Consider the following 7,834-nt stretch of genomic DNA (forward strand, 5'->3'; position numbering starts at 1 on the left):
CATGTCAGTACTGTCCTTGACACACAGGAAAAATGACATCTTACTAACAAATGCTATAATGATAATTTTGACTTTTAAAAAGAGTAATACAAGATCATTTATTTGTTTAAAAAATTAATCTTAAATTCCTGTTAAGAGTGGTGATTTTCTTCTGAAAATTCTCAGTAGTGTTTTAAGTTAACTGACACTAACCAGCTATTTAAACCACATGAAGAACTTCAAGAGCAGAATTGTTGGAGGACTTTTTTCAAAACCTTTTTCATTACTTTATAAACATGTAAGGCTTGGTATTTTTTAGAAAGAACTGACATTTTATATAGAGAGAGGTCAAAGAGAGCTATGTATCCTTAGCAGTTTAAGCCCATAAACATTTCAAGCAGTTATAATGAACAATTAATTATCTTAGAAGATTTGGATCCTGGTCTTTTTGCATAAGTTCCAGCAAAAACTTAGCTAGAAGGGAAATTGTTTGCTGATCATTTTCTTGAGACCAAATTCAGCATTGAATCCTAAAGGGTTAGGGAGTATATTGTAAGGAAATGGGTTCCCAGGTCCCTGAAAATGAACCAGGGATGCTGATAGCTGAAGTGACTTTGTTGTTGGTTAAATTGCATCAAGAAACATTGTGGCCTAATATAAATTTAACATTCCCTCAAAAGGAAACCACATATGTTGGGAATGTTTGGACTTTCTGATTGGAAATACAAACCCTAAACATAAAAGTTCGGTTGTGTAATAAGAGTTTGGTGATTTCCTAGGTCTGGTGGAGTCTTACCTGTATTGAGAATGTTTCTGAAATTTGTGCCATTAGGGAAAAGCCATACTAATGTATGCTGCATTGGGTAGCTTCCTCTTTTTAAAATTCTATAAACTTAGCCAAATCCAAAGAAGAGATATGTGTGTATTTCTTTCCAATAGATACAATCTGCCTGAAATCCATCATAAGCTCAAGTTCAAAATGGAATCTCCTGTTTCTATATCCTTCTCATCTCTTCTGGCTGTTGCTCAACAAGCACATATATAACTAGACTTAGAATTCAGAGCTGTACCTGGTATATTCTTAAACTGATTGTACTACTTCCTCACTCCCTGGTGGTCTCCTGGGATTATTAAAATGGAGGCAAAATTATTTGGAATGACAGTATCCTTTTCCAAATTCTATCTGGGGACTATAGAGACCTTCCATCAAGAGACCTCGGCTATATTGAACTTTATATCCAGAAGGGAAGGAACTATTTACATTATTTAACATATCTGTCTGTGTTTCCTATGGGGTGAAGTTTTGCATTTAAAGTTCTCAATTGTCTACTTTTATAGTTTAAAACTCAAATGATTTAAAAAATGAAGAATGATATTCAAAAGGCTGCAATATGGGGATCAGATAGTTTCACAAGTCCTAATACTTCCACAATTACCTAAAAGAATCAAATATAGGGTAGAAAGTGCCAGGGTGGGGAGGTAAGAAAATGCTGCTGAGATACCTTAAAATAGTAAAAAATCTATCTGTATGCATGACTGACTAGACAAAGATCTTCCCAAAATGAATTTCTGCCATGACACTTCAAATAAAATTAATTAAATGTTTAATGTGTGTAACTTTGAGGTAAGTGCTCAGCTAAAAAACAAAATGTTTTAGAAAAAAAAGTGAGGTATCTCAACAATTTTAAATAATCACTTAAAGAATATCATAAATTTTCTAATTTTTTCATTTATCTTTTTGGGAGATGGAATTAATTTAAAAAATTATTATTTGTTCTCTAAAGTGGGTTGTTAGTCCTGTAAGCTCCTTTTATTTGGTGGTCTAATTTCACAAGAATACAAGATGAAGATGCCAGCAAAACAAGTTTAAACCCATATGTTGACATTTCTCCATTAACAAATTAATATTGCAAGTTATGTGAAAAGTGCACTGTATAAATAAAGATAAATAAAAGTGCACTGTATAAAAAGTGTACTGTTGGACTTCCAGTTGAGATGGAGGTGTAGGTAGACATGCTTTGTCTCCTTGCACAACCATGAGAAGGTTCACAACAAACCTCAAAACAAAAAACATCCAGAACTGCCAGAAAATAGAACTGTATGGAAATCCAGCAACCAAGGATTTAAGGAAGCAATATTCATCCAGAAGAGTAGAAGGGGAGGAGATGGGGAGCTAGGCAGAGAGGATGTGGTGTGGTGGTGGTGAAGCAGTGGTGGCAAGGTGGTGAGGGTGGCAGCTGGTGGAAGAGGTGGTCCCACATTCATGTGTGGGGGATGAAAATTGGGAGGGACACTTTGGGAGCATACAACCCCAGCTCCAGGCCAGACACCCTAGCTCAGGGTTTCAGTGCTGAGGAAATAAAGCCTCATAACTTCTGGTTGTAAAACCAGTGGAGGTTGGGGTGGTGGAAGAAACTTCTGGCCTCTCAGAAGAGTCCATTTAAAGGGCCCACAAGGTTCTAGAATGTACAGAAACACACCCACTCTGTGAAACACCACTGGAACAGCAGTGAGAAGGGTGCCAGTTGAATGTGGGAAGGAGGTGAAGTGACTTGAAATGGGTGAGTGCTGAGCTATCCTCCAGCAGCCAAACAGAGGCATTGTCCCCACTCCAACTTCTCCCTCACAATACTGAGAGACAAAGTGGTAAAGCAGATTGCCCCAAGCTGGTGAATACCTGAGCTCTATCTCATACAACTTAACAAGTGTGCTAAGACACAGAATCAAAGCAGCTCTACCTAACACATAGAAACAAACACAGGGAGGCTGCTAAATTAAGGAGACAAAGAAATATGGTCCAAATGAAAGAACAGAACAAAACCCCGGGAAAAGAACTAAGCAAAGTGAAGACAGCCCAGCTATCAGATGCAGAGTTCAAAATATTGGTGATAAGCAAGCTCAGAGAATTTATTGAGTATAGCAAGTGCATAAGGGAAAAAATGAAGGCTACACTAAGTGAAATAAAGAAAACCCACAGGGAACCAATAGTGAAGGGAAGGAGGCCAGGATTCAAATCAATGATTTGGAACATAAAGAAGAAATAAACAATTAACCAGAACAGAATGAAGAAGCAAGGATTCAAAAACAATGAAAAGAGACTAAGAGGACTCTGGCACATCTCCAGATGTGTCAACATCCAAATCATAGGGATGACAGAATGAGAAAAGGAAGAGCAAGAAATTGAAAACTTATTTGAAAAAAATAATGAAAGAATGCTTCCCTAATTTGGCAAAGGAAATAGACATCAAGTCCAGGAAGCACAGAGAGTCCCAAATAAATTGGACCCAAAAAGGATCACACCAAGACACATCATAATTAAAATGCCAAAGGTAAAGATAAAGATAAAATCTTAAAAGCAACAAGAAAAAAACAGATAGTTACCTATAGGGGAGTTCCCATAAGACTGTCAGCTGACTTCTCAAGCAAAATGTTTCAGCTAAGAAGGAACTGGCAAGAAGCATTCAAAATTATGAAAAGCAAAGACCTATACCCTAGATTATTCTGTCCAGCAAAGCTATCATTTAGAATTAAAGGGAAGATAAAGTGCTTCTCAGACAAGGTAAAGCTAAAAGAGTTCATCATCAACAAACCCATATTATATGAAATATTACAGGGACCTATTTAAGAAAAAGAAGATGAAAAGTAGAAACAGGAAAATGACAACAAACTTACAACTATTGACAACTGAATCTAAAAAGCAAAAATGAACTATGCAAACTAGAATAGGAACATAATCATAGGCATGGGAATCATTTGGAGGGTTACCAGTGGGGAGGGGGAAGGCTGAGAATAGGGGAAAAGGTACAGGCATTAGGAAGCATAATTGGTAGGTACAAAATAGACAGGGAATGGCACAGGAAATAGAGAAGCCAAAGAACTTATATGCATGACTCATAGATATGAACTAAGGAAGTGGAATTGCTGGAGGGAAGTGGGGCAAAGGGGAAAAAACTGTAATAGCATAATCAATAAAATATACTTAAAAATAAATGCACTTTTTTTCTCCCTTACAAGTCATAAGTGATCTGTGAAGAGACACTTTTTAATTATGCAAATATCCTTCCCCCATAACAAGTTGCCTTTAGACTTAGCTTCCATTGAGGGTCCCGATCTGAGCCAGTCTTTGCCATGATACTTGGAAAGTGATAGTTTTCCAACCCCAGCGCTCCCTCCGCAATTACCCATCAGCTCTTAGCATTCTACTGTAAACAATTTATATAATGTTATTAACCAAATTTACCCCAGTAAATTTAATAATAAAAAAATTAAAAAACTCTTATCTATTATTGATATGAACTCAGCAAATGTATAACTCACTACCATATATACTGTCAAAAAATAGGAACTTGAAATCTATCTCTTTTTTTTCTCATCTGGGATGGACTTTACTGGACATGTTGCTGCCCAAGCCATGGCCTGGGAGCACCACGGCCTGGTGTCAAAGACCCAGGCACTGAGTTTGAAGAGGCCCAGAGTTCAAGGCTATTTGGAGTGAGGCCACATAAAGCTGGTGAGAGAGCCCAAGAAGCAGTTTTGCTGCTGGATTTGGAGTGCTCGGCCAGGTGCTACTGCTTCTCCTGCTCTAGCAAGCTTTGTCACTATTTGAAAGCCCCCAGAGGGTCATCCTCTGGGGTGCAGAGCTCCAAAATGGTCCATACATCCTCCACATGGTTCAATGTGATGGTGGTCTTGAGGAAAGCAGACAGGACTAACAAGACTGAGTTATCAGAGTTGCTGTCCCAGGGCTGCAGGGTGACACCATTGTAGTGCTGTAGAGAGAAAGCTTCCTTCTTGTAGTCCACAACTACAACATGGGATGTAGCCCAATTCAGACAGGAAATGTTCTTAACATGGTGCCCATCTGTGTATTACGTGCCATCCATGAAAAAGTGGTAGGAGATGAAGCTCTGGGGGTCTGCACTGTTGATAGGAGGAAACACAGTCATGCCAGTCTCTGACATGATGATTTGATGCAAAGCAACAAGCTGCTGGAATAAGGTCTTGATGCTTGGACACTTCTTAAACCTCCAGTCAGTGGACAACAACTACTTTTGGTACAAGGGGACACCAGTAAGCTCCAAGACCAGTGTGTAGGGTAGCTGGTAGTATGGTTCCCACAGAGGTCTGGGGGAAGGCAGGGGTTGGTGTGCTTAATGATCATCCATCTATAATCTTTGAAATATTTGTATGTCTGGTGCAACAGCTACACCAGAATTGGACCCGGAATTCATTGGGAATCTTGGCATCAGTTTCATCTGCAGAGTTGTTTCCAAAGATAGAGATGAATCACGTTCCCACTGGCCCCTAGCAGCCCAGCAAGCCAGAGTGCGACTTGTTTGGCATATCTGGGATCCTCTGTGCCCCTCTGCTCCTGTGATCCCTGGGCCTGAGCCTTACTTCTGGAGTGTCTCCTAATCTCTTTGGATTGGTCAGAGTTGGGGGGTATTGAATCATCAGCCTCGCGCACAACCCCAGAAGCCAGCTCGCAAGCAAAGGGCCAATAACAGTGAGGCCACCATCTTGCACTGACTCCAGGAAAACATTACTATTCTTGATTCTAGTTTCCCTATAACTAACTATTGCAAATTTTAGTATTCATTTCAACAAACCATCACTTTTTTTCACTTCAAGGTTATGTGGCTTTCCACTTTATCAGGAAATTGGAGGCATCAGCTGTAAATGACTCAATGTTCTTTCTCTTACCTTGCATATAAAAATGTATTCTTCTCCACTTTTGTCAAGTCACAAAAAGTGAAGAGCCTTCCTCATGTCCCTTCCTTCCTCCTTTTCTCCCTCCCTCCCTCTCTCCCCACCTTACTTTTCCATGCCTCCATCTATCTTTTATCAGCTCCTGTGAATCAACCACTTCTTCTTATAAGGTGACTGTCCATATTGAATTAGGGCAGCTTTAGTGAACTCCTCTAACCTTAATTACCTCTTTAAAAGCCTATCTCCAAATATTGTCATATTCTGAGGTATAGGGGTTAAGATTTTGACATGTGAAGTTTAGAGGTACATAGTTCCTTTCCATTTAGCATCTCACAGGAGCCTTTAACTGACCTCCTTGCTGGCAGTACATCCAACCTTGAAGTCCACCAGTGCTCCCAGTGTCATCTAACTAATGTACAAACAGATGAGGAACAATTTGTATATTTTAAATACTTATCACCTTCTGTTCCTATCTGATCTTTAGCAGTACCACTTATGTAAAAATTGTAGCCTTGAAGGATCAGGAAGATGCTGTTATAAGTGAGGTCATTTGTACACATTTTGAGTACTGTGCACCAAATTCATTTCCACCTGTCTACTTTACTATTTTCAAATTTGATGAGTTTATTTATTTACTTATTTTTATTTATTTTTGGTATTTATTTTTAAATTGAATTTATTGGGGTGATATTGGTAAATAAAATTATGTTGGTTTCAGGGATAAAATATAATATACTATCTGTATATCATATTATATATTCTCCACCCTAAGTCAAGTTTCCTTCCATCAGCATTTATCCCCCCTTTACCCTCTCCTACCCACCCCGCACCAGACAGGCACCAGCCAGGAGCGAGTCTGCCTCAGGCCAGCCTGTAGTGTGTGTGAGTCTGCCTCAGTCCAGCCTGTAGTGTGTAGGAAATATTTCACAACACGAGTTCAGGCAATTTTGAGAATACATTTATTAAGGCTGGATACAGTGAATCAAAGGAAGGACTTAAAGGAAAGACTTAGGGTAGAAGAAGTAATAGGAGAGAACCTGGGCAGTATTCTGCTGGCTCCCTAACAAAGAGAGGAAAAGAGTGAGCCAAAGCAGTATTCTGCTCTGAGCTCTCATGGGAAGAGAAAAAGGGGGCCCTGGAGGTAACATCAGGCAGTAAGCCTGCATAGAGCTGCCACTGCCCATGGCTCTCCTGGCTGCAAGTCTTGGGATCCTTAGAATAAAAAGGTTATGCCTGAGAAGGGGCATGGGCATGCTCTAGGGTGAGCTAACACTGTGTCTTTGTTCTCATGGCTTCTTTTCTTTCTATGGGTGAGAATATTAAGGGAGTGTTTTAGCAGAACATTCATTAGTTTTCTAGTTGCATTTTTAATACTCTGATGTGCCAAATGGGTGCATAGGAGGTTTGGGAATATTCTTTGGTCTGCTCTACTGTTTTACTTTTATCTCGGGTCTGTCCAGCTTTTAATGGGTTTTGTTTTTGTTTTTGTTTTTTTTTTTGGTTATTTGTTTCCCTGACTTCATTTATCCTCAGCACAAGTGACATTAATTGGGTCTTTGTTCTTTATTTCCCAGGCCAGGGAGATTTAGGGTATGTATTCTTTGGTTAGGGAGGAGGCTTACAAGCCATTCATTCTCAAATGTCCTTGGTTAGGGGAGATAAGTACTTTCGATTCACCAGCTGGCTGAAAGTTGCTCAAACTATTTGGCCTTGTTTGACTTTCATGTCTGTTTCCCCATTCCACTTACCCAGGAATTTTCCTAGCTTCTTACTATTCTTCCTCACTCCCAGCCTCCTTTCTCCTTTTCTGGTAATCATCATACTATTGTCTGTCTATGAGGTTTTTTTGTTTGTTTATTTGCTTAATCCCTTTACCTTTTTCAACCTGCACCACCTACCCCTCCTTTTAGAGCTGTCAGTCTGTTCTCTGTATCTATAGCCAAATTTCAAGCAGCCCAAGTGCCTATCAATAGATGGATGGATAAAAAGCTGTGATACATTTACACAATGGAATACTACTCAGCCACAAAGAAGAAGGAAATCTTAGTTTTTGCAACAGCAGGGATGGACCTGGAGAGTATTGTACTAAATAAAATGAATCAATCAGAGAAAGGCAAATACCGTATGATTTCACTTATATGTGGAA

At 39.3% G+C, this 7,834-nt stretch overlaps 1 pseudogene; it reads right to left on the bottom strand.

Moving 5' to 3' along the window:
* Positions 1-4,461: 4,461 nt before the first annotated feature.
* LOC123826336 lies at positions 4,462-6,093 on the bottom strand (annotated as a pseudogene).
* Positions 6,094-7,834: the final 1,741 nt, after the last annotated feature.

This window comes from Phyllostomus hastatus, unplaced genomic scaffold, assembly GCF_019186645.2.
Source record: "Phyllostomus hastatus isolate PE091 unplaced genomic scaffold, TTU_PhHast_1.1 phas_contig_80, whole genome shotgun sequence".
NCBI classification, from domain to species: Eukaryota; Metazoa; Chordata; class Mammalia; order Chiroptera; family Phyllostomidae; genus Phyllostomus; species Phyllostomus hastatus.